The sequence below is a fragment of the Echinops telfairi genome, unplaced genomic scaffold, assembly GCF_000313985.2.
Source record: "Echinops telfairi isolate 266 unplaced genomic scaffold, ASM31398v2 ScPeMD7_7467;HRSCAF=8505_0, whole genome shotgun sequence".
NCBI lineage: Eukaryota > Metazoa > Chordata > Mammalia > Afrosoricida > Tenrecidae > Echinops > Echinops telfairi.
The window spans coordinates 7,974,865-7,999,989 of record NW_022111367.1 but is presented as its reverse complement, the minus strand read 5'-3'; the positions used below and the strand labels follow the sequence as shown (position 1 = coordinate 7,999,989).

The following is a 25,125-nucleotide window of genomic DNA, read 5'->3' as shown; positions in this document are numbered from 1 at the left end:
GAATAACTTCATTCTTGAACTATTTCTACTTTTGGATCTTGAGGTTTACCCTTTCTTTTTGTCATTGTCCTTCCATGTGGACTACTGCTGTACTTGGAAAGCACTAATTCATCCACCAGGAACTCCCGCCAAGAATGCTGAGTTGGGCATCCTGAGAATGCCCAGAGAATTCTGGCAAACAGGTCTACCAAGCCTAAAGCCAAGCTAAGTGCTTATGAAAATTAATCCATGTTCTTCTCTAACTTCACCTGTATAACTTGCTCTGACTTTGGAATGCCTTAGGGAAGAGTCACAACAAGGAAAATTAATATTCAGTTATTTATGACCCATTTAAGCTAATGTGATCATTCTTGCAAAACTATTTATTTCTTAAAGTAATTTTTCAAATGACTAATTCCTTTAAATTCTATTTCTTGGAAAATTTGCTTTCAAACAAATGACAATTCAAAAAATCTTACATGATTTTTAACTGGCAAAAAACACCCCCCAAAACTTGAGTTGTCTTAGTACCCAGGCTTAAAGATTTCCTCTTGACAATCACCCAAAAGCAACAAGTACCCGGACATGCACACACTAAAGGTAGTGACCGCCATCCATGAGGAAGCTAGGAAAGGTGCAAACTCCTGTGATTCCACTCAGCTTCCTCCCCAAAACAAATGAAAACCTATAGCCACACAAAGCTCAGTCTACAGGTGTTCACGGCCAAAAAATATCCCAAACACAGAAATAATCCAACGCCCATCAGCTGGTGACTGGCAAAGTGAAGTGGCAGGCCCATACAACGGAACATTATTCCGCAACAAAGGGGCTAGAACCCCGACATCACTACAACCTGAAGGCACCTCAAACCCATTTTGTTAAACGCCAAAGACGTATGCTTCTAGTCTATGAATCCACTTCCATGAGATGTCCAAGGAAGACGAGTCTAGAGACACTGAAGATGGTCGCTGGCATGCGGAGTAGGGGAGTGACTGCCAAGCGTTCAGGCGATCGATCAGGATCCTTTTCAGGTGACGGAAGTGATCCGAGACCGGATTATGGTGATGGTCACGTAAGTCAGCAAATTTACTAGAACACACTGAACAGTGCCCTTACAACCAGTCAAGTTATATTGTTAACTGTTGTTGTTGTTGTTGTTGTTATTGTTAGGTGCCATCGAGTTGGTTCTGACTCATAGTGACCCTAGGCACAACAGAAAGAGACACTGTGTCCTCCATTGGTCTTCCGTTTGAGCCCATTGTTGCAGCCACTGTGTCAACCCATCTCATGAAGGACTTCCTCTTTTTGGCTGCCCCTCTACCTTACCAGGCAAGATGCCCTTCTCCAGGGACTAGTCACTCCTGATAACATGTCCAAAGAATGAATGCAAGAAGTCTCGTCATCCTTGCCTCTAGGAAGCATTCTGGCTAAACTTCTTACAAGACGATGTGTTTGTTCTTTTAGCAGCCCATGGTACTTTCCATATTTTCCATCAACACATAGTTCAAATGCATCTTCGGTCTTCCACGTATTCAACAGCCAACTTTCATATGCATATGAGGCAGTGAAAATAACAGTCCGCACCACGGGCTCAAGTAGAAGGAAAATGTTTTGAACATGATGATGGCAACAAATGTACAAATGTGCTTGAAACAATGGATGGATGGATGGATTGTGAAAAGAGCTGTATGAGCCCCCAATAAAATGATTAAAAAAAGAAAGAAAATACCAGTGTTTGCTTTTCAACACTTGAAAGAGTGTGCAGCAGATTTTCCCAGAGCAATGCATTGTTGGATCTCTGAAGTACTGCTTCCATATGCTGTACCTTAATAAACCTGCTCTTAAATGGATATGAGTCCTAAGACACACATGGATATGCTTGTGGACCCAAGCACATTCCTGGAAGGCTGCAGAAGTCACCGTGAGGAGTGTTGCCTCAGGTGATGGAGGTGAGCAATGGGAACAATCTGAGAGAGACTGTGTCTCACTGTATCCTTTCTGCACCTTTCACATTTTCTAACACACGTGAGCACCTTGGGTGAGACAAAGAGTAAGTGCTAGACTGCTAACCCAAGGGCTGGCCATTCCAACTCCCCAAGCACGTCCAAGAAGAAATACCTAGTCATCTACTTCGGAAGAGTCACAGCCAGGAGACCCCTGGCTAGCCTTTCTATTCGGCACTCGTGGGGTCTCTGGAATCATATCGACTTCACAATCCAGCCCACAAAAACCCTGTTGGAAACAATCTGGTCCACAACAGATCATGGGGATGATGCAGGACCAGCGGGGCTAACTCGGCCGCAGCTAACAACTACTGTGTACATTAACTATAAAGAAATTGCAAAATAATCTAGTTCAATTTCATCCACTCAAGAGCACATACTGTCTATACTCATGTATGAGTTTTTCAGCACATTTTTAATGCAGTTTTGTGGTAAAATTAGGTGCCTCGGCTGATATTCGGGTCGGCTTATACTCGAGTATATACGGTAACCCTGCATCTGCTGCCACAAGAACTGACCGTGCCTGTCCTCCTGAAACCCACTGCCACCAGGTTGGTTCCAACTCCCAGGACCCCTATACAGTGCTGATGAGACAGTAAATCTTCATGAGAGCAGATGGCTTCATCATTTCTCCTGATGAGGGGCCCATGGGCTTGAACTGCCAACCATTAACAATCAGCAGCCCAAAGCCTAACCCACGTATGGAATCAGTGAAAGAGTGGCAACTATTAACACAGAGAGAAGAACTTTTTGTAAGGTTTTTGTGAGGTAACTTAAAATATATACTACTTACACATTCTAGGTTAAGATACATTCACAGGAAGTTGGTGTCCACAAGAGCAGCCCAAAGCAGAATTTTAGGGCCAAAACTGCTGGGGTTCTGGGGTTCCCCGTGTGCTTCTAAGTATCGTGCATGCATTCAGAGTGAGAACTAAAAAAAACAACCAACCCTCCACTACCACTGAGTCAATCCTGACTCACAGCATCACTAAAGGACAGGGCGCAACTAACCGCGCCTGTGAGTTTTCAAGACTGTCCCTCTGTATGGGAGTAGAGAGAGCCCTGTCTTCCTGCCGGCAAAGAGGCTAGTGGTTTCAAACCACTGACCTTGCAGGTAGCAACCCAACTCGTAGCCACTATGCCACCAGGGCTCCTTGAAGGACTGAGTGCACATTTGCCTTTTAATGGGGACAAAGATGGGTTATGTCATTCAACCGTGAGAGCGGGGTGTACTCTTGTTCCTTCTGGCTCTGCCCTTACGGCGGCGGCTCGTACTGCCTTGGTGACAAAGCCACCTTGTGCTTCTCTGGCTTGGGGGTGGGGGTGGGGGCAGGGTGAGTGGATCCCCAGGAAAGGGGACAGGAGAAGATAAACCTGTGGCTGATGCCTCCAGGCTCCCAGAGAGCACCCCTGCGCTCCCTCTGGCTTTCACAAGGACCAGATCAGGGCCACTGATAAAGTTCAAACACATCTATGTGAGCGGATAGATTTGCTTGTCTCTAAAAGGCCTGTGGGAAACAACCACAGATCAACTGTTTTATATCAACCAGACACTCCTAACAGGAGGGAAGTTGTGTGGCTGGCTTGACTGGTGTGGAAAGAAAAACGAAAACACAGAATATCCATTGCCTTCAATAGATGACCCTGTTTTGTTACTAAGGTGAACAAAAATAGAGTTCAGAAACTAAAAAAAGATGATTCCTTTCATGTCTTTTCCCTCCAACTATTTTAAAACGTTTCAACGTTTAATTATATACCCCCAACAAACCTCTAGAAATTGCTAGGAAAACTCAGAGCAAAAGGAAAATGTTCTTAATATGCACAGGATATTCCTTAGGAGCCATTTTCACCATATCCCTTTTCTACTACCAAAGACAGCATCCTGGTAGCACTGTCAGGTAAGCGTTAAGACTGTTAACCACAAGGTCGGTAGTTCAAACCCACCTCAGGAGATCCTCAGCAGAGAGATGAGGCTGTCTGCTCCTATAAAGATTTACAGCCTCCAAAACCCTATAGATAGGCTCCCAATAAGTTGGAATCAAGTTGACGAAAGTTGACGGGTTCATTTGCTGTTTGTGTTTGTTTGTTTGTTTGTTTGACTGTATACCAAGGGGCCCTGGCAGGGTGGTGATTAAACTGAAAAGGTGGCAGTTCGAACCTGCCCGCTGCTCTGTGGCGAATGAGAAGGCTTTCTTCTCCCCTTAAGATTTACAATTCAGAAGCCCTAGGAAGCAGTTCTACTCTATCCTGCAGAGATGCGTGAATTGAAATCTACTCAGGGGCACTGGGTTCAGGTTTTGAAATCAATACCCAGTAAAATGCCAGGCTTCCCAAAGCCAAGGGTTTGAACCGCCCACCACCATCTCTCTCGTCTTCCAACTAAGCCATGTACGGATCCCACTGCAACACAGTCTGCACTTTCCAAGTGACAGCAAGCCGTTTCTGCCCCGTCCTTCTTCCTAAAGCGCCCTCCTCTCCCCACCCCAGGGTCACCTCTCCCTGGAAGTCTTTCTGACCGACTGTGTGGAAAGAAAGCCACTTCACTCTGCTCGCCCCAGAGTTTTTGCTCCTGTCTGCTTTACGCGCCTTTCCAGGTCTCCCTCCCCATCTGTACTGCCAGCAAGGTTACCCTTCCCAGGGCCAGGAAGCTGAGCAGGTTGCAGTATCCCCAGGGCTCTGGCTAGCTGGAATGTCACAGACACCAGTCTTCAACTCAGCATCCGGTGTGTGAACTAGAGGCAAGTTACTTAATTCCTCTAGGTCTCTTTTTTTTCCCCCTTTCATCGAGAAAGCTGAGAGAAATTCTATCTACATCTCCCCTATTCACTGCCATCGAGTTGATTCTGACTCACAGGTGGGTTCTCCCTACCAGGCTGTAACCCTTGGGGAAGCAAGAGGCTGCCTCATCTTTCTCCTGAGGACTGGTGGTAGGTCCAAACCACCATCTCTTGTTGGGCAGCTGAGCACGTTAACCACCGAAGAACTGATGCACTGGAATTGTGGTGATGGAGAAGAATATTTACAGTACCACAGACTGCCAAAAAACCAAACAAATCTATTTTGGAAGAAGTGCAGCCAGGATGCTCCTTCGAGGCAGGGATGCCAAGACTCTGTCGCGTGTATTTTGGATGTGTTTTCAGGAGAGACCAGTCCCTGGAGGAGGACGTCATGGTTGGTGAAGTGGAGAGGCAGCGAGAAAGAGGAAGACCCTCGACAAGATGGATGGACACTGTGGCTGCAACAATGGGCTCTGGCGTAAGAACAGTGGTGAGGGTGCCGCGGGACCTGGTGGTGCTTCATTCTGTTGAACTTGAGGGCACCTAACAACAGACAACAACACACGTGATGGTAGATTTTTTTTTCCCCCAATAGCTCTTAACCAATCCATTTTCCATTTAGGGCGTGGCAAAAAACAAAACAAAACAAAAAATTTAATTTATACATCAACCTTGTTTTCAAAATGACTTGGATTTTCATCCCAAATAGCTGGGAACGATGTCCTCTTGCAGCCACTGGAGAGCATCCCACAAGGATGGTGCGATCCCCGTGGGGATGGGGAAGGAATGAGGCTGGAGAGTCAGCCTAGCCCTGCCACTCCACTGCCCTTGGTTCACCTGGTCTCCTTGGAACCAGCCTTGGGGTCTCAGCCCATAACCGTAGTTCCAGTGAGACACCCCCACCCCCATATATAAACCTAAGTATAGATCAGAAAAGCAAAAAAAAAATTTTTTTTTAGATCACAAAAGCCATTTTTGGAACATGCTTGGAAAGCAGGATTGGTCATTCCTCTGGAACACCGTGGTCTGTACAGCCGGCGCTTTGGACACCTTCAGTCCTCCTGGGGGGATTTACACGTCATCTTTTCCAAAGGAAGGACTAAAACAGAAAACTGAACAACTGCAGAAGAATGTGGCACCACAGTTGTCAATCTGGGAAATCGGAGACCTGATGGGGTTTTGTAATAAAGGACTTCCCGGAGAAAGCTCAGGACACCTTCCGGACACTCATCTGCGCACACAAGTCAGACCCCGACCAGCTTCACGCCCTGGCTCCGGACCGCTGTTTCCCGACATGGTCTACAGCCGCAAATATAAGACCACCCACTGGAGCTTCGTGGAGTCCTGCAACCCACCCCAGGGGGTTCAAGCACGCAGCTCTAGCTTGGGGAGCCAGGTTAAACGTATGGCCCAGATCACCGTATGCATGCACACCCGGCAGTCCGGCCGCCTGTGACAGGTTTGGGTAGCTGTATGGATGTATGGACAGGAAGATGTGCCCAAGGACATCCTGAAGTACGTTGTGTTTGAAAAGCACCCGATGGAGAATGCCTGGCAAGACTGTCCCCCAGTGGACACCCCCAAAGCAGCCCATCCTTAAGATGGTGAGGGTCCCTGGAAAGGAAGGGCCACAAGTGGAGGTCCATAGCCCTCACCAGCCTGAGGCCAAACGTGATTCCCGGAATGAAGCATGGGGGGCGAGATGGCTTGGAAGCTCGGTAGTCTTGGGGCTGTGACGTCACCAGCCTTTCGCCAAGCAATAGAAAAAACTACCTTTATTCCATCCTGTACGGCTTGGGGGCGGGGGGGATTATTTTGTTTTCTTAAGCAATGTCATCCTCCAGGACCACGCTAATGGCTGGGCCCACGTGAGCCTGGACTGCACAGACACGGCCCTCCAGCTCGTCACCATTGTCTTCGGTTTGGGTACCTGGCTGCCAGCCCCAGAACAATGGCTTGCTCCAGAGAACATGTGACCATGAGTGAACATCAGCGACTGTAGGGAATGGAGTGGGAGGAGCTATATCTGTATCCATGGGGTAAGATCATCGTCTGTAATAAAACAGCCAGAGTGTGGGGCAAAGAAAAGGAAAAAATGACAGCATATCTCTTCATTGACTTAGTAACTTGTTTCCTCCCGTGGATGGACAGCCACTACCACACAGGGCAGAGGTGGAAGGCAGAGGGCCTGGGAAGAGCTGTAATTAATTGTTCATTGGCAGGAGAGCAGCCTGACTCCTGGGGAGCCCAGGGGTACAGTGAGGAACTCTCCAAGGGGTTGTCGAGGTGGGGACCTTTCAGAAACTGAAGGCAGACCTGTCTGGCTTACCCGAGGCCTCTGGGTAATTATAATCACCAACCTTTTGACTAGAGGTCCAGCTCTCAACCTCTTGCACCAGACTAGAGATCCTACTGGGGAAAAGAAAACTCTTTTTATTCCAGCAGAAAAATCAGGAAACAAGAAAGAAAAATAAACAAAGCAATCATTCGCTACTTCCTCACCACTCTGAGATTGCAAAATGAGACTCTGGGCCACACTCTCCCTCTCTCTAAGTAAATGGCTCAGGTAAACAAAAGCAAAAAGAAAAGAACGCACAAACAAAGATGGGCTTTTTGAAGGTGACAAAGCAGCGTCCAGTCAACCCTCGATTCCCAGGTAAACAAAGTCGCTGCAGTATCAACAGAGGGTCTAGTGAGCAGGAGGCACTGCCGAGCATGCTCACCCTCTCGTGGAAGAAAGTCCCCTCTCCCCGCCCATGGGCAGCCTCTCCAGTGCTCTGCACACGGTTTGTTATCTGACTGCTTACTCCACACTGCTGAAAATCAGTGTGTGAAGTATGGCACACTCACGTGTCATGATTGTGATCATCGTCATTAACAAATCTTGTTGTTTTGAGATGCCTTTGAATCAGTTCTGACTCAGAGTGACCTTAGTACAACCTAGCCCAACACCCCCGGTCCTGCACCTTCCTCCCAGTTGTTCTTATGTTTAAGCCCATTGCTGCAGTCACGGTGTCCATCCATCTCCTGGAGGGTCTTCCTCTCTATCGATGACCTTCTACTTTGCCAAGCATGATGTTCTTTTTCAAGGACCAGTCTCTCCTGATTTAAAAAAACAACAACAAAATGCTCTGCGGCTCTATTCTGCCCTGGAGAAGATGGATTGCCACAGCAGCTGCGACAATGGCTTACACAATGGCTTACACGTCAACATCGTGAGGACAATGTAGGACGGAGCAGGGCTTCCTTCTGGTGTGAACCGAGTTGGTGGCACTCAACAACAACAATCATGCTTCAAGGAGGAGTCCTGCTGGCATAATAGTTAAGCACTCAACTGTTAACCAAAAGGTGGATGGTTCAAACCTACCAGCACCCCCGAGAGAGACAGATCGGTCAGTCTGCTTCCGTGAGGATTACAGCCTCAGAAAACCTCTGGGCAGCTCCACTCTGCTAGAGAGTCAACATTGACTGCCATGCAGTCCTGTTTTTGTTTCTTTTGTTTTGTTGTTCCACACTTGAGTTTTCTTGTTTTGGGTATCATGCTCCAACAAGGAGCCCTTGTGGTGCAAGGGTTTAACTCCTAACCAAAGGCTGGCAGTTCAAGTCCACTATTGGTAATTCTGGAGAAAAGACCTAGTAATCACCTCTCCAAAAGATGACAGCCTAGAACTCCAACAGGGTGGGGCCTACTGTGTCCTGAGGGCCCCTAGGAATTAGAGGCAACTTGAAGGCACACAATGCAAGCATATTTCAGGGTGTCCCCTTGAAAGTGTATACATGGTTAGCTGCTCGGTTACTGACTGAAAAAGGTTGTAAGTTCAACCCCCTGCCGAGATGCCTCAGAAACAAGCTCTGGGATCTCAGCCATGAAACTCCACGAAGTGCATGCAGTCCTACCCTGCACTTAAGGGGGCGCCCTGAGTCCGAATCGACCAGATGACAAGTGGCTTGCTTCTGCAACTACACTACGCGAAACACAAAGCAATAATGGCTCCAGATGGTTTCGTCTAGGATCTGTGGAGCAAGAGAGCCTATGTCGGAGCTCAAGTGTTTATTTCCGATAATAGGTGTTAACAGGCCTTTTAAAAATCCATAAAAATAGAAGAGGCCTCAATGATGGGCTAGGACTTGAAAGGGCCTATCCATTTTTAAATAGCACTGGCGGCAGGTGGGCACGTGGGGCACAAGGCACACAATTGTGCTAACAGTTCATTTTGCTCAGTAAGTATTTCTAAGGAATCCCTGAGTGAGGCAAATGGTTCACAAAGGCTGGATGTTCAAGTCTGCCTGGAGGGGTCTGGGAGAAAAGCTTGGTGATCTATACCCCAAACCGCATTGGACACTGAAAACTCAGGACCACCCTCTGACTTCCAGGAGATCGCCGGCAGTCAGCATTCCCTCTGGGTGAATTCGAACCGGCAGTCTTTCAGTTGGCGGCCATAGAGCACTTTTGCGTCACTCTGGGACTATCACAACCTATCAAATGCTTTCTCTGGAGTTGGATTCTGGAAGGCCCAGTCGAGGCCTCGGTACCAGAGTTGACACTGTGACACTGGGTAAGGCTGTACCAAAGAAGAAACCAAGATAGGAACCTGGAATGTTTGTGGATATTTATGGACAGGAAGAGGATGTGGATGTCAGACTCTCAGAACCGAAAAGAAGAGGGCCTCTAGGACAACGCTCTCTGATGAATGAATCCATAATCATAAAAGAATGAGCCTGAAAATCCATTCTAAAAACGACAGCAGGAAGCCAAGCAAGGGAGAAGCAGCAACTCCCAGAGCAGCAAAACCACAGTGCCAAGTGCCGCGGAGGACTCCAGAATGAAGACTGAGTGCGCTCGTTAGTCTGACGATCGGGGAGACACAGTCTGGTGGAATGAGAAACTTTTCAGTTGTTAAATGGAAGCAGGAGTCAGACAGATTGTTAGTCATGTAGACAGCAATTATATTGTTGTTGCTGCAGCTGCTCTTGCTGTATGCCTTCGAGTAGATTCCAACTCAGAGCAGAGCCTTATAGGGCAGAACAGAACTGCCCCATTGGGTTCCCAAGGCTCTATCCTCAAAAGGAGATCACCTCATCTTGCTCCTGCAGGGTGGCTGCTGGTTCCACCAACCATGTGGCTAGCAGCCAAATACTTTAACCATTGCACAACCAGCAGGACTCCTTAGCCCATCCATGAGTCATATTAATCATCTTTTCATTAATAGACTTTATTTTAGTGTGGTTTTTAGTTTAGAGAATATTTAACAGATATACTCACCCTGCATGGCTCACAGTTTCCCCTCTTATTACATCTTGCACTTGTTTGGTACAACTTGTTATAACTGATGAACCAATATTGATATTTTATTGTCAACTAAAGCCCACTGCCAATGGTTTTTACCGACTGCATAATGCTGTGTGTGCACTAATTCAGACGCGTTATCACCCTCTCTAAGTGCCTGTGCTCACTCTATTCATCTTCCTCCTCCCGCCGAGCCCTGGCAACACTGATCTTTGTATTGTCTCTGCTGTTTGGTCTTTTCTAAGATACCATGTACATCTACACCTCGCTTACAGAAATAGTTAGGGTCCAAAGAGCAGGTCATTACGTAAAAGTTATTATTATGCGAAAATGGTGGATGACCACCTCAGATCACAAAATGGAACTGGATGCCACCATTACATGACTGCCAAATTCCATCACTCCATCATTCTCAACCACTGAGAATTATGGTCCAACAAATTAGTATGCCCTAGCCTCACACCTTGGCATTTGATTTTGACAGATGTACATAGTTAGTACACAAAAAAGCTGGACAGATATTTTACTACTGTTCTAAATGCAGGTGAGATAGTTAGGATTTATTGTGCCAACCTGGCCGTTACACACATGTAAGATTAATTGAAGGGCAGTGAGATAGATGGCTCGGTGAGCCTTGCCCTTCTGGTTCTCTGGTCTCTTGTTCTGATGGTCAGACCAGTATGTGGCTACCTTAGCTGGTAAGGCTCACTTCCTGAGAGACATCCCTGAGTAAAAGCCACAGGACTTATCTTGATGCAGCCCTGGATGCTGGAGAGGCCGCATGGAGACCCCTGCCAGTGCTGAGATACTTACACTGCCACTGGATTCACAGATTTTCTACCCACTGGCCTGTGATTCTGCTGCATTCTGCATCATAGTGTGTGTTTTGTGAGTTTCTAGAGGACTTTGTAGATCAGTGTCGGACATATGGGCTAAGTGGGACTTATGGGCTTGGACTGGAGTGGGTTGGGATGCTTTCGAAATGTACACTTACCCTATATATAAAACTCTCTTATACATATATGAGTTTCTGTGGATTTGTTTCTCTAGTTTTCCCAGACTAACACAGCAGGATTTCAGATAACAAGAGGGTCAGTCACTGAGGAGTAGGTGTCGTTGGAATGATACAATATGTAGCCTTCTCAAACTGCGTCCTTAAGGATCCTCCCTAACTTTTTGATGGCTATCTTAAATATCTAATGTTTTATAACGGAAATCTACTCTCTCACAGTTTAGGAAGCTAGAAATCTCAATCAGGACACCAGTTTTAGAGGAAAACTTGCTCTCACTGTTGGCTCTTGGGCAAAGACGTTGTCTCTTTTCACAGTCTGTGAGCCTGGAGTTCCCTGGAGAGATCTATGTGGCTCAGCATCAACCTTTCCCTGGGTCTAGGAGGTTCACTGCACAGAGACCCCTTGATGTAAAGGACACACTAAGCTCTCGGCTCTCCTTCTTGGTGGTAGTTTGGACCCTCTCCACTCGACTCCCCTTCCCTCTCTTATCCCTTATGTGATAAAAGGTGTGCTCAAGTGAGGGTGTGACTTAAGTAAGGATGTGACTTCAGGAAAGGTGAGACTTGACCACTTATTATAAGGCCCACACTAATCCTGCCTCATTAGCATACAGAGCTTGCAATGCATAAAATGGAGGATAATTACATTAAATCACAAAATGGACGACAATCACATAATACTGGGTGTTATGGCCTAGCCAATTTGGTATTTTGAGGGAACACAAACTGTGATAAGAGTTCATGTCTTTTTATCATTAGTTAATATTCCAGCCTAGGAAAATGCCAGAGGCAGGAATGGTTCAGCACTAGAATAATCAACTTTTAGACAGGAGACTTGGGCTGATTCCCAGCCAATGCCCTCATGGCCAGCCAATACCCGTCTGTTCATGGAGGCTTTCATGCTGTTATGAGGCCAAACAGGTTTCCACTGACTTTCTAGGCTAAAACACTTAGGAAGAAAGATTTGACAATCTATCCTTAAACCGGATATAAAATCCCTATGCATTCCAATAGGCTGACCATGGGGGTGGGGCAGAATCATGTGTGTGGGGTCACCGTGAGTGGGGGCCCCCCTGACAGCAGCGAACCACCACCAACAGTCTGTTCATCCATTCACCTTTCTTGGTTCCTCCCAGTTTGGGGCTCCTAACCTTTGGAGCAGCTTTAGAGTTAAAGGAATGGAAGAGAGTAGACATTACCTCCAGAGGTAGCAGGGTCTGCAAGGGGGTTAAAGAGTGGACAGAAATGATGCTGTCAACTTCCAGCCAAGCGCACATCTGGTCCTTGGCAAGTACGTTAAAGTCCTATGAGATAACGTTCCTCCTTTACTCTCATGGGAAAAATGAAGGCCTTAATCAACAAGTTAAAGTGTATCTGGAAAGCTATAATAAAGGAAAAAAACCTCTATTATTTTCTGTAACAAATGATAAGGCATTGCTCTGTTTTTTAAAGCCAGGATATTCCCAACAGTCTCATTATTTAATAAAGGAGTTTTTAGTAAAGTTCGCCTACATTTGAGCAGGTCATATGAACTCTCTCCTTCTCTGCGGGAGTGTCTAGAAAACATCTTTAGGAAGCAAGCGCCAAATGTCCTATGTCTCCTACGATCTGCCTACCCTTCCACTGACATCTACTCTGCTGTGAGTAGCGGCAGTATTTAACACATCTTTCAGAAGAAAGAAAACATTTCCTCAAGCGTTTTAAAACGAATGAATTATAAATGAGAAGGCTTCTCCCTTCGGGGTAGGAAAACGAAATCCATTTCTATTAGGCCATTAAAGGTATAGGCTGCTAAATTCTATAATGGTATCCCTATTATTCAAGAAATAAACTATGGAATAGTGTCATAAAGGAAATGAGAGCATAAAATACAATGGAAGTATAAAGGTTATCATGTCCGGGATTGTTTCCCAAGAATTATTCATTAAAACAGTGAAATGTCAAGGGGGGAAAAGGAATATACAATAAAAAAGTGAAACTCTTTGTGGAAAAAGAGAAGTTTAAATACCAGCATGGTTAATAATAAGGCTTCTAATGAGCGTTGAACATTTTAAACTAACAGGCGATGAAGTGCACGTGTCTGCGGCATTGCTCGAAGGGAGGAGAAAGAGGCAGACACAATCAGACGGCCCAACTTAAACAACAACTACTCAGCCCCTCTAGTACTTAAACACTTTTGTACTATAGCCCATCATACAAGGGTCGGTGTAGCCATCTGCTTTGGAGCCCCCTGAATTGCTCCAGCACTGCCCGCATCCCAGGGGATGGGACTGCCCACTTCGGGAACCGATGGTACGTATTGTTTTTATAGTTCTAATTTTTTTATCCCTTCCGTGTCTTAACCACCTTTTTGAGTTATAAATACTTTATTCACAGGCAGGATCTCTGGTGGATCAGGGGACTCAGTGGCTGGCTGTAGCCAAAAGGGCAGCAGTTGAAACCACTCGCCCCTCCAGGGGAGAAAGGAGGAAGGCAGTCTGCTCCTGGGAGGATCTACCACCTCCGAGAGCGTGGGAGCAGGTCTACCCTGTGCTGTAGGGTCGCCACTGGGAGTCAGGATTGACTGAGGAGGAGTGGATTCAGGGGTGGGATTCTATTCATACAGTGGCCAATCAGAGCAGCCACTGAGTGCCCTAGAGAGAAAGGCCCCACAATGCCCACTCCCCCTCCTATCTTTCTTTGCACACTCTGCAAGGTGGGATACGGCTGAAGTCTCACACTGCTTCTAAAACTAGACAAAAGCCCTCACTGTCATTGAGTCGATGCCGCGTCGTAGGGACGCCATAGTGGTCAGGTGCTGGGCTGCTGACTCCTCCCATACACAGTCACAGTATGGGAGACGCACGGGAGCAGTCCTGCCCTGTCCGAAAGGGTCGCTATGACGCTCCTGAAGATGGGGATAAAACTAAAGATACACCCAGTACAAAGCCACTGCCCTTAAAAGAAGCTAAAACAGCAGCATAAATGCTGCAACGCGCTACATGACGTGAGAGTCAAATGACGTGAAGCCAGGGAAAACACGGATAGCAAACCCTCCTCCCAAAGCAAACGGGGTGCCTGTGCCTTGCACTCCTCGATTAACACGGACAGAAACAAAACCCGAGGCAGAAATGATGCCGTGGGTCCCGAGCCGAGCCAACAGGCACATGGGTTTGAGGGAGACTGCAGATCACAGTCTGAAAGGGGCCACCAAAGCACAGCTGCTGGATGCCTGGCCTGTTGAAATTCACCAAGTTGTCTATTCAAGACACTGCTTCTTTCCACACAGCACCTCCACCTGACGACAGGTACCATTTGCACAGCATGGATTTGCACGGCTCAATTTAAGCGGTACAACACTTCACAAACACCCATGGAGAAGAAACCTAGAAACGAACCTCCTCCTGGGAACAGAAACGATGAGGACACTCGTGGTGGGTGGCAGACATTGTAGGGAGACCACTAGCAGGGCGTCCCCCACCTTCTCCAGATGCACACCCCTGGGTCCATTAGGTAACAATCAAAATCTAGAAGGCACTCACAGAAGGTCATTAATTAAGGGAATAGAAAACCTAACCAGTATGGTAATAAACACAAAACTAATCTCTGGAGGGCAAGCAATGGCTTATAAGGAATATACATCACATTTCATTGGTCTCCAATTGTTCAAATAATCATTGTAGTGGAATGCAAAAAAATACCTATGACAAATTCTATGTACAAGGGCCTTCAAAAATCCATGGAAACTCGCCTGGTTTTCGTTTGTTTAGCATGTGCCCATCTTTCCATTGGCAATACGTAGTGCATACAGTGTTGCAGCCTGCAACTCATTAAGATGCCCAGAGATATGATTTATAAAGACATTAATAATAAAAGTCAATAATAATGAAAACTTTAAAAAATAGCTATTTTTTATCATTTATATCACAACCAAATTGTGATGGAGTTATCAGAACAGAACCCCTTCTGATTCCTTTTCTCTTTTATGATACAAAAAGATAGTATCCATTATACAGTAAATAAATTGATATAAAAATCACTCAGTAACTGACATTCTTTATTAATACTCTTGATCATATCTGCACTGAAAAGCAACTGGTAAGTAAATATACCAAAACAGATGTTCTTTGAGAGGTGAGATAATGAGCTTTTTATTTCTCCTCTCTTGACAGTTCCAGAAGTCAATCTGAAACCAAGAAAGCCAGACTTGATCCAGGGAAAATAACAAGAACCCTGCTTCGAGGAGAGGGCGGAGGAGAGGCAGATTCTCAGGGTGCCTATGAGAACTGCCAGCCAGGGAGCTGCCCGTCACTGCCAGGCAGGAGAGCTGGCTCTTTGGGGGCAGGTGAAACCAACATCCACTTGAGGGGCATTGGGTTGCTCAGCTGCAGAGACTGCTGTCACTGCTGGACCTTGCAGTATTCATAGCAATGACCTTCAAATGCAAGCTCCAACTCCACTGTGCTATGAGCTACCATCAATTAACTGTCTTGAATGTCTTAAGAACCAGGAAACAGAAAAGTGTGCCTAATTATACATGCCATCCCGGGGGGCCTCACACCTGTAAGTCAGATCTTAACTGAGTATCATGGCTCATGGAAGCCCTGGGTCATGCAGCTCACCTGCTGATGAGGTGCCTCACAAGTCAGGCCTGGCAGTCTGCTTCCAAAAAGTCACAGCTTTGAAGACACTGTGGAGTAGTTCCACTCTGATTGGCAACCACCCAACACCAACTACCACCTCACCCCCCACCCCCCTCACCCTCCAGTCTCAAACATCCTCAGCTGCGGCCAGTAACCAAGTAACACAGCGAAAGGTTTCCTGTGGCGCAGAGTATGGATTTTATCTGTCATCAAGCAGATTCTTTCTTAGTGGCCATTTGCCCAAGGGCTGGTATACAGAGCTCAGGTAAGACAGCCAAAGGGCATTTAGTTACAGAAGCCCCAGACCAGGGGTCCTCAAACTTTTTAAGCAGGGGGGTGGGGGGACCAAGTCACTGTCCCTCAGACCCGTTGGAGGGCCAGACTATAGTTTTAAAAAAACTATGAACAAATTCCTATGCACACTGCACATGTCTTATTTTGAAGTAAAAAGACAAACAGGGCAAACACACCCGGTGGACTGGATGAATGTCCTTGGCCGGCCACACGTGGCCCGCGGGCCGTAGTTTGAGGACCCCTGGGCCAGACAGTGAACTGTGGCTGTGAAGTCATAAAAAAGGAACCATTTCAAGGTTGAAAACTCTAAAAATTCTGTATTAATTAGAATTATTAAAAGTTGTTACCCTTCCAACGTCAAGTATGTTACTTCTGCCAACTTTCCCACTGTGGTTAATAATTGTCTTAATCAATGCCGATGACCAGTTGTGGCTACACTAACTTAAAGATATAACTGAGTGGTTCAGAAGGAGCACTTTGATGGCAGTCCTTTTCAATTCACACACACATCTGATGCAAAGCAACAGTCAGTTGACGGCTTCTAGTTACCGTCACCTACGATTCTGACCAGGAACTAAAGAGACGTGGGAGATGTGGGAGACACGCAGACCCAGGTAACCCCCCTGAAAGCAGCAAGCTGTGCTGGACGGCCAGGGCGCTGCTCAAGGACCCTCAGATAAGCTTTGACCTTGGAATCAAAGTTACAGTGAACCCTCGCCACTTCGCGCTTCGACTTCCTCTGCTTCACTCTATCACGGTTTTTGCGTAACAGCGCATGCTCTGTCATTACTGCCACTGATTGGCTCATACTGTACACGCTTGATGCCATAAATAATATAATAAATAATAAATGATCATTGTAACGTCCAAAATGTTTTACTGTATTTTCCCTTTTTCGTTTAATAAATTGGGTAATACGAGTGTAATGGTGACTAAAGGGTGTTTTTTCATGTCCTCTATGCTCTAACTACGAAAATATTTGATTTACAAATAAGGAATCCTACTTCGCGGAATTTCATTTATCACGGTAGGGTCTAGAACCGATTAACCGCGATAAACGAGGGTTCACTGTATGTCTGTAGACCACTTTTTGGTCCAAGAAGAGAGGGGCCTACTCTCCGTGAGTAACGGACCCCTAGTAGAGCCCTGTGGCACAGTGGTTGTGAGTTGTGCTGTGGTCAGAAAGGTGAGCGGTTGTAAACCACCAGCCGCACCGAGGAGAAAGACGGGGCTGTCTACACCCAAGAACAGTTCCACCGGGGAAGTCACCTTGTCCTCCAGGGTCACTGTGTGCCCGCGTCTACTCGATGGCAGTGAGGCTTTGATTTATGGACCCCTTAAACAATTAACAGCAGGAGGTCAAATGGCCAAGCAACGCAAAAGCCAAGATAAGAAGCCAAGAAGTGTCCAGATCGCCGGACACAGAATCATCAGAGCGGAAGTCCTGAGAATGCTGACACCGTGTGAGAATCATAACTAATGGCACATACAAGGCAATTTGTGGAAAAACAAAAGTGTTAAAGGGGAACCTAGTCTGCTATGTAATATTTCATCTAAAACACAATATTATTTTTTAATCAATGGAGGATACAGTCTCAGAAGCTCATAGAATGTACATTGATATTTTCAGATAAACAAGCAGTGAACCTAAAAACTCCATTAATTTTGTGTAGTACTAGAATTTAAAATGTGGAGACAGTTGTGAAAACGGATGGCTATAAATAAAGATGGGGGAGGAAGCAATGATCACTGTGAGAGAGGATGGCTTCATTACAAAGCAATCAGGTCACAATCACCAGCTTCCTCTCTTTGACATATGACTGGGCTGGCAGATCAGAAGACTATTAGCCCAGTGAGAGAGCTAGATTTCAGCAAGACCTTGGGAAGAAACTCTCACGACACAGCTGTGGACAAGGCGGGCATCAGGACTAGATTCAAGTACAGTTCAGTGGGTTGCCACTTGAAAAATGTGCCCAGAGTTTTGAATAATTGAAGGCTATGTCCGTTGGTTCTGAGTCCCAGAAAAAGACCCCCTCTCTCCTTGCCAATTCATATGTATACACACACACACACACACACACACACAGACACACATAAAACCAATGGCTTCAATAAAGGTTTTAATAGCATGCAAATCCTACTTCTGGGTGGCAAACATTAACAGAGACGGTAGGAAGGAATTGAGTAAGACTACACCCAACTTTGCACATTACACCTCTCTGTAGTATATGATTGCACCCCCTCTGACAGGTCGCTCTAAATAAAGAAGTCAGAGGGCTGCTTTTACTGAGTGAGTTATGAAGGGAAATAAACATATGTAAGAACAGCCTGGTTTCACGGTGACGAAGCAAGCATGGCATCTGACTTATGTAAGATTGCTAAGCTCTGATATTTTTTTAAATGCTGCTAAGGTAAGGGTCTGAAAAAAAACAAGAAAACGAAATATAGACATCTCCGTTCACACCAGGTTCAGACAGAGACCTTTTTGTTAAGTTAAGGGCGGCTTCTCTGGCTTCCTCGCTCTGCCAGCTTCATGCATCCGCCTACAATCAAGGGCTTTTCTCTAAATGGCAAAAACAAACATGTGAAGGGTATTTTTTTAGGGCAGTGCAACAAGAAACACTCAATGTGGCATTGCCTGTTCCAGAGAAATCTAACACGGCACCTGTAGGAAAAAGCCTGCATGCAGGCGCCGATACTGTAAACACTGCCGGCGCCCTGTCTCTTGCCATTTATGGGAACTTATCTTAAAGGAAAGAGTCCCAAATATGAAACGGTGATAAGTCAGCACAAAAATGTTCTTTGTAATTTTTTATTTCAGTAACAAGTGGTTAACCAAACTATGGTGCATCTGCTACCTGAAATTTTCCATTACACACACACTCAAATATTACAAACATGGAAATGGTGCGTCATCAAATTATTACAATAATAGTTTAGAAAAAACGCGAACGCGCAAATGTGAACGCGCTCTGTACAACACTGATGCATGCATAGGCAGGGTGTGAACATCAGGTGCACAGAATTTAACTACTTGAGATATCAGGATTACGTTTTTCATTCTTTAAGAGAAAGGTTGATTTTACTGCTACGATGTATAAGGAGGAAAATCAGAAGTAGGGGGAAGTGTTTTAAAGTAGCATACTACGTATGAAATTTATTTGGGTGGTTCGTAGACTATGAATTGGTTGTGTTACTAACCTTTAATTGCATGTTGATGAACACCTGAAACCTAGAAAGCATTTTTCTACTGGTGTTTACAATAGTAAGAATAAGACCTAACGACTATTTTTAGTTTTATTCCTCTTAAAAAGGAGTCTAACTCAATACACCTGCTTCCTAGACTCCTAACGTTGCTCTACTGGAGGGAGAACAAAGGGGGAGTGTCTTTGGTTCTGAGAATGCTGGCACTTTAACAGGGTCACGGGCTCTTGCAAGCTCACAGAATCGGGAAGAACTAGGACCACCACCAGGCTGGGGGCATCCAACAGTGTAGCAGCCCCAGTGGTTACCATGGCTACAAGGGAAGGTGTGAGAGTTCCCATGATGCCTCTGTCAGAAACCAGGGAGTGGGGGCTGGGCTGGCCATTTTCCTGTCTGCTTTCTGTTCTTATGGGGGCTCTGGATGGGGAACCCTGCCAGAAACAGATCAAAGGAGGTGGTCGGAGCTCAGGAATTCGCACATTTAGGCCACCTGTCATTGCCATTCAGAAGCCAGAGACCACCAATGTGACACGCTGTTAACTATGTTTTAACAAGGGGGAAACCTAGACACCACAATCCAAAGACATCCTTGAAATGTTATATTACATCCCTTACCTATTCTCTACTACCTGGCTAGGAAGGACATGAACTTCGCAAAGTTCCCATCCATCATCCTGAACTTTGTTTCTATACGACTGGGGCAAAGGTGAAAAATGAACACTGAGGTAGAAGCTTTTTAAAATGAAACCATCATTAGGAAAAGGAATTTTTTTTTTCAGAGTTTTACCATCTGCTAAGATGGACAACATGGGCTAGGATGGGCTAGAGCCCTTTATAAAGACTTGTGTGGGCTCACGGTCTATCAATTCAAATAGGCTTGCGGAAACAAGAACTTTCCAAAAATATGTTAAAACAAGATGACAAAGGAGTAAGGCTCGCTTTAGTCCTACATCCTACCTCCACCACTGCAGACAGCTAAACAGTGCTAAGCAACTATTCCTCCACACAGCAGCCAAAAAGAGAAAAAGCGGTATGCAGGGCAGGCCCATTGTCCAGGAGACCCACAGGGTGGGGCCTCGGACAGGGAAAGACCCCGTGAGAAAGTCAAAGCACAGGACAAGGGGGATCCTGTTGAAAATATATGCAAGCGCTTCCAAAAGCTGGTGGGGAAAATGGAATTTTAAAAATGAATGTCTCTTATTTGAAAGCCCCACATGTATATTTGTAAAGAACCAGAGACATCTTTGTGATCCACACGGCAGATTTGTAATTTTTTTTTTAAGATGCCACTTAATAGAGTGGGAGGATTTAAATGGAAAAGGGGAAAAAAGGCAAAAATAATGCAATTTTTCCACAATCATCACCCAAAAGGTTTTGTGAACAGAAATCACAAATCCCAGCTGTTGATCCTAAACATGTGAAAAAAAATCACTCTCTAGATGTGAAATCTTCAGAAATGAAAAGAACTCAAAATATATTGAGGACATTAGACCCCACACTGGTTTGTAAAGAAACAGAGAAGTCTTGGGGATCCACATGACCATAAAAGAAGCAAATGCTATTCTCTCTATTGAATACATAATCAATGTTACATTTTATTGGTTAGGAAATTGCCAATCTTGCAATTTACAATATCTGGTTAACTTGCTTATCGTTAATCCAAATCTTTCTTCCGCACTGTGCATTATCACGCCGTATGTGCACATCATCGAAAGCAGCTTGCCTGTGGCACTAGCCAGAGTGCAGCACAAAAACAGAACAGGTATCCCTGCAAGCTTCAGCCTTGATCTCAGTAGGCATAAAACCCACTGCCATCTGGTGGATGCTGACCCACAGAGAGCGACAGAAGATGGTAGAACTGTCCCCTGTGAGTTCCCGAGACTGTAACTGTTTACAAGAGTAGAACGTCCGTTCGTCTTTCTCCCTTGTTGCAGCTGGTTGGTGGTGTTTAACTACGGATCTGTGGGGTTGCAGCCCAACGTGTAACCACTACACCACCGGGGCTCCTTAGGTAGGCACATAGAGCATCTATTTAAAGCTCGGGGAAGGGCCCGGCTTCAGGCCAGCAGCCACTGTGCACCTCTACTTTCTGTTGCCGCTGGAGTGAGTTGCTGCCCCGTGGGTTCTGACTCATGCTGACCCCGGGGTACAGGGCAGACCTGCCCCAGAGGGTTTTCAAGCTGATCACCTTTCAGATGCAGCTCATCAAATCCATCTTAAAGTAGAGGCCTTGGAGTGGGTTCAAACCACCAACCTTCCTTTAGTAGCTGAGCGGTGTTTAATTCTGTGTGCCCTGCCACCCATGTCCTCGCTGGTCTGATTTTACTCCCAGTCAACGAACACATCTCCATCAGCCGGTACTCATCCGGCTGCCCAGCCTTGGTTCTTCAGGATTTGCTGGGAACTGCACTGCACGCAGAAGAGGGAAGCACTCTTGGGGATGCTGGGAAGCCGACAAAGCTCTGTCACCCAGGGTCTTGGCAAACCTCCACGGGCTGGATCAGTTTGCCGCCAGCCTCGAGTTACAACCTTGGGAACATCCCGGTTCAAAAGGCCAGAATTTTCCTCTCACACCAGCACGTATAAAACAAGAGTCTGGTCCCACTTGATGCATCTCAGACACCAGGCCAGCACTCCAGTTTAGCACCACACACGGCTCTATTCCAGTTCCCCAGCGACCCTCCTCTCGAAAGGCTCGTCCTGCAAAGGGCAGTCACTGTGGACAGAGAGCCTTCACGTTCCTTCCTGCTCTAATTCCAGGTGTAGAATCATAACTCCTGTACCAGATCCTCAAGTAATTTAGGTTCCGGGGCATTCCTTCAAGCGTTAAGGGCATCTTACCCTTCCCTCTGCAAAACAGCCTTGAAGGTTCTGTACCTGGGACCTTCGAACACACAACCAATGTGTAGAGGCTCCTTTTCTTGTAGGAACTGCTCGAAGGGCTATGAACAAAACGGGCAGAGCCTCTGCCCTGGAGTAGTATTGCCAAGCTGTGAGTCCATTCAGCTATGCCTGCAGACTCCACCCATCCCTGGAGACCGACTAACAGCCACATTCTAGATGGTAATTAAACTATAACTCACATCACATAAAAACACTGGACCACTGGAAGGTATTTTAGAGCCCAGAGAGGGTTTGCTTTGACAGCTGGGAACAGCATATTTGAACACTCCTCCCCCTGAGGACTCTGGTTTTTCTCAAATCACCGCTGAGCAGACTCATGACTTGACTGGCTCCCTGGGGAGGGTCCACTTACATTTAACATGTCACATGCACAGCCAAAATATCTAAACCCACTGCCACCAAATCCATTCCGGTTCATACAATAGCATGTTGTAAATAGGGTAAAAGGTGCTAAGACAAAAAGTGAAGCACATTTTGGTCACAGGAATTGCATTATAACAATGGGACAACTAACATCACATGTCCCCTTTGGGGCCCCTCAACTGGATCGTTTCAATGGTGTAAAGGGACCCCGGTGACTCGGTGAGTTACACATTGGGCTGCTAACAGAAGAGTCAATGGTTCAAACCCACCAGCCACTCTTTGAGAGAAAGCTGAGGCTGTCTGCTCCCATACAGATTTCTACTCTTGGAAGTCGTGGGGAGCAGATCTATGCCATCCTATATTGTCCAGAGTCAGCATGGACTCAGTGGTAATGGTGCACACAGCCTCCAGCTCAATCGGTTAATCCACATCCCAACCCAGGTTACAGGTTTTCCAGATCAACCACCGTCCTGCCCCTTCCTACACCGTCGTATTTGTTGTTAGTGCTCGACTCACGGCGACCCCATGCACAACGGAACCAAACGCGGTGGCCGTGCTTCTTCCCCAGGACCAGGAGGTGAGCAGGCCAGCGCAATCCACAGGGTCTTCCTGGGCTCGTTACCTGTCTTCCAAAAGGGGACAGACCGCTCTTCTTAGTCGGCCTCAATCTAGAAGCTCCACTGAAACCCATTCAGTATCAAACAACAAGTAGGCTCCCAATTAGGAAGCTCCTACCAACAGACGGGTGATGCCCACTATCCTTGCTTCTGCCTGGATCATTCTTCCCCAAATGTGCAGTTAACAACTTCTGCTCCTTCACCGAAGATGACCTCAGATGCCACTTTCTCTGTGAAATGTTTCCTGTGCCTCCATCTGAGCACTCAACGCATCTTGTATGCCCCTGCTGGCCCTAAGCATTTTATGCCTGCATGATGATCAGATCTGTACTCTCAACTGGGCTCTCTTATCACACGTGAGACGGTCAAATACAGAATGTGTTAAATGCACACAATCTCGGAAATTAAAGCTCAAGGAGAGGACTCAGTCAAATTGAAGACGCGGTCAGTTTGGAAGCTTGGTGTTTCAGCTCAGAAGACGATGAAGACTTGCCTACCAGAGCCTCAGACTCTGAGAGAAATTAAAAGCATCCTGCAGGACACAGGCTGCTTTCCAGGAAGGGATCCACAGGGAAGAGACGCTCTATTCCAAATGCCAAGAGGTGACGCACTTGAGTTTCACGGAGTCCTCACAGTCCTGCTATTCCGAGCACAAAACGAATCCAAACTCACTCCAATCGAGCTGATTCTGACCAATAGTGACCCTATACCACAGCGGAGAACTGTCCCATTGAATTTCTCAGATAAGAGATCTTCAGGGGCATGGAAAGCTTCATCTTTGTCCTGAATTCTGAGTACATGGAACTTTCAAGAAAAAGTACTTCACCCCAGAACAAAGTTTAAGCTAAAAACATTTTAATATTTTGTTTCATAAACTCAAAATCAAATCCACGGCCTGTGCGTCAATTCCGATTCACAGCGACCCTGTTGTCAAGGCAGAACAGTCGCTGTGGTCTGATCACACCGGGCTCCTGAAACGATACCATGAGCTTCTCGTTCCGCATGCAATGATGTCAGCCCACGATCCAGTGAAATCAGTTAAGGTGCAAGTGTCTGCACCATGGATATCAGCCAGCGCTGCTCAACAGAGCTCCCCTCCTGTCCTACAACACAGGTTCTTGCCATTCAAAACAACGTTTATGTCAGTTAAATATAGAAAACTTAAGTTTAAAAATGACCAACTGCTAGCATAGCCAAAATATGGGAAAAACCTTGACTTGAATCCAAAAATATAAGGCAGAACAGGCCAGGTACTTATGAAACCCTGGAGGTAGAGTGGTTAAACAATGGGCTGTAATCCACATGGTCAGCAGTTCAAAACCGCCAGCTGCACCTAAGGAGATAGATGGGGCTTTCTACTCCTATAAACAGCTACAGTGTTGGAAACTCACAGGGGCAGTTCTATCTTGTCCTAGAGAGCCACTACAAGCCCATACTGACCCATGACAGTGAGAGGCTGAGTGCCTGAAACAATCTTTCAAAGAAAAGAGCATGTTTCACCCGTGTTTCCACCTTATCAGTGCCAAGACAGCCTACAGAACACACAGCAGCTACTGCGACACACAAACACCACAGCCAGACCAAGTGGACGTCAGGAATCCAGGAAAGAGCATTTAAGCATCTTCCCCAATGCATGTTGTGTTAAAAGTTGCTTGTCAGCTTTAATAACCTATGAACAGCTTTCCAATTAAATATTTGCATGATCTCATAGCATGTCATCTTCTTTTCACTCTTTTTTTTTAATCCTTTTATTAGGGGCTCATACAACTCTTATCACAATCCATACATACATCAGTTGTGTAAAGCACATTTGGACATTCACTGCCTTTATCATTCTCAAAACATTTCCTCTCCACTTAAGCCCCCAGCATTAGGTCCTCATTTTTTCCCCTCCCTCCCCGCTTCCCCCTCCCTCATAAACCCTTGATAATTTATAAATTATTATTTTGTCATATCTTGCCCTGTCCGACGCCTTCCTTCACCCACTTTTCTGTTGTGCGTCCCCCAGGGAGGGGGTCACATATAGTTCCTTATAATAGGTTCCCTCTTTCCAACCCACTCTC

The 25,125-nt window shown here is 46.1% G+C and overlaps 1 protein-coding gene and 1 pseudogene across 1 annotated transcript in view; one reads left to right on the top strand and one right to left on the bottom strand.

The window, feature by feature from the left end:
- The window catches only part of FARP1 (FERM, ARH/RhoGEF and pleckstrin domain protein 1), a 306,860-nt gene that overhangs the window by 270,101 nt on the left and 11,634 nt on the right, over positions 1 to 25,125 (bottom strand). The gene's annotated exons all lie outside the window — the stretch shown is intronic.
- Positions 1,038 to 6,495, top strand: LOC115873195 (annotated as a pseudogene).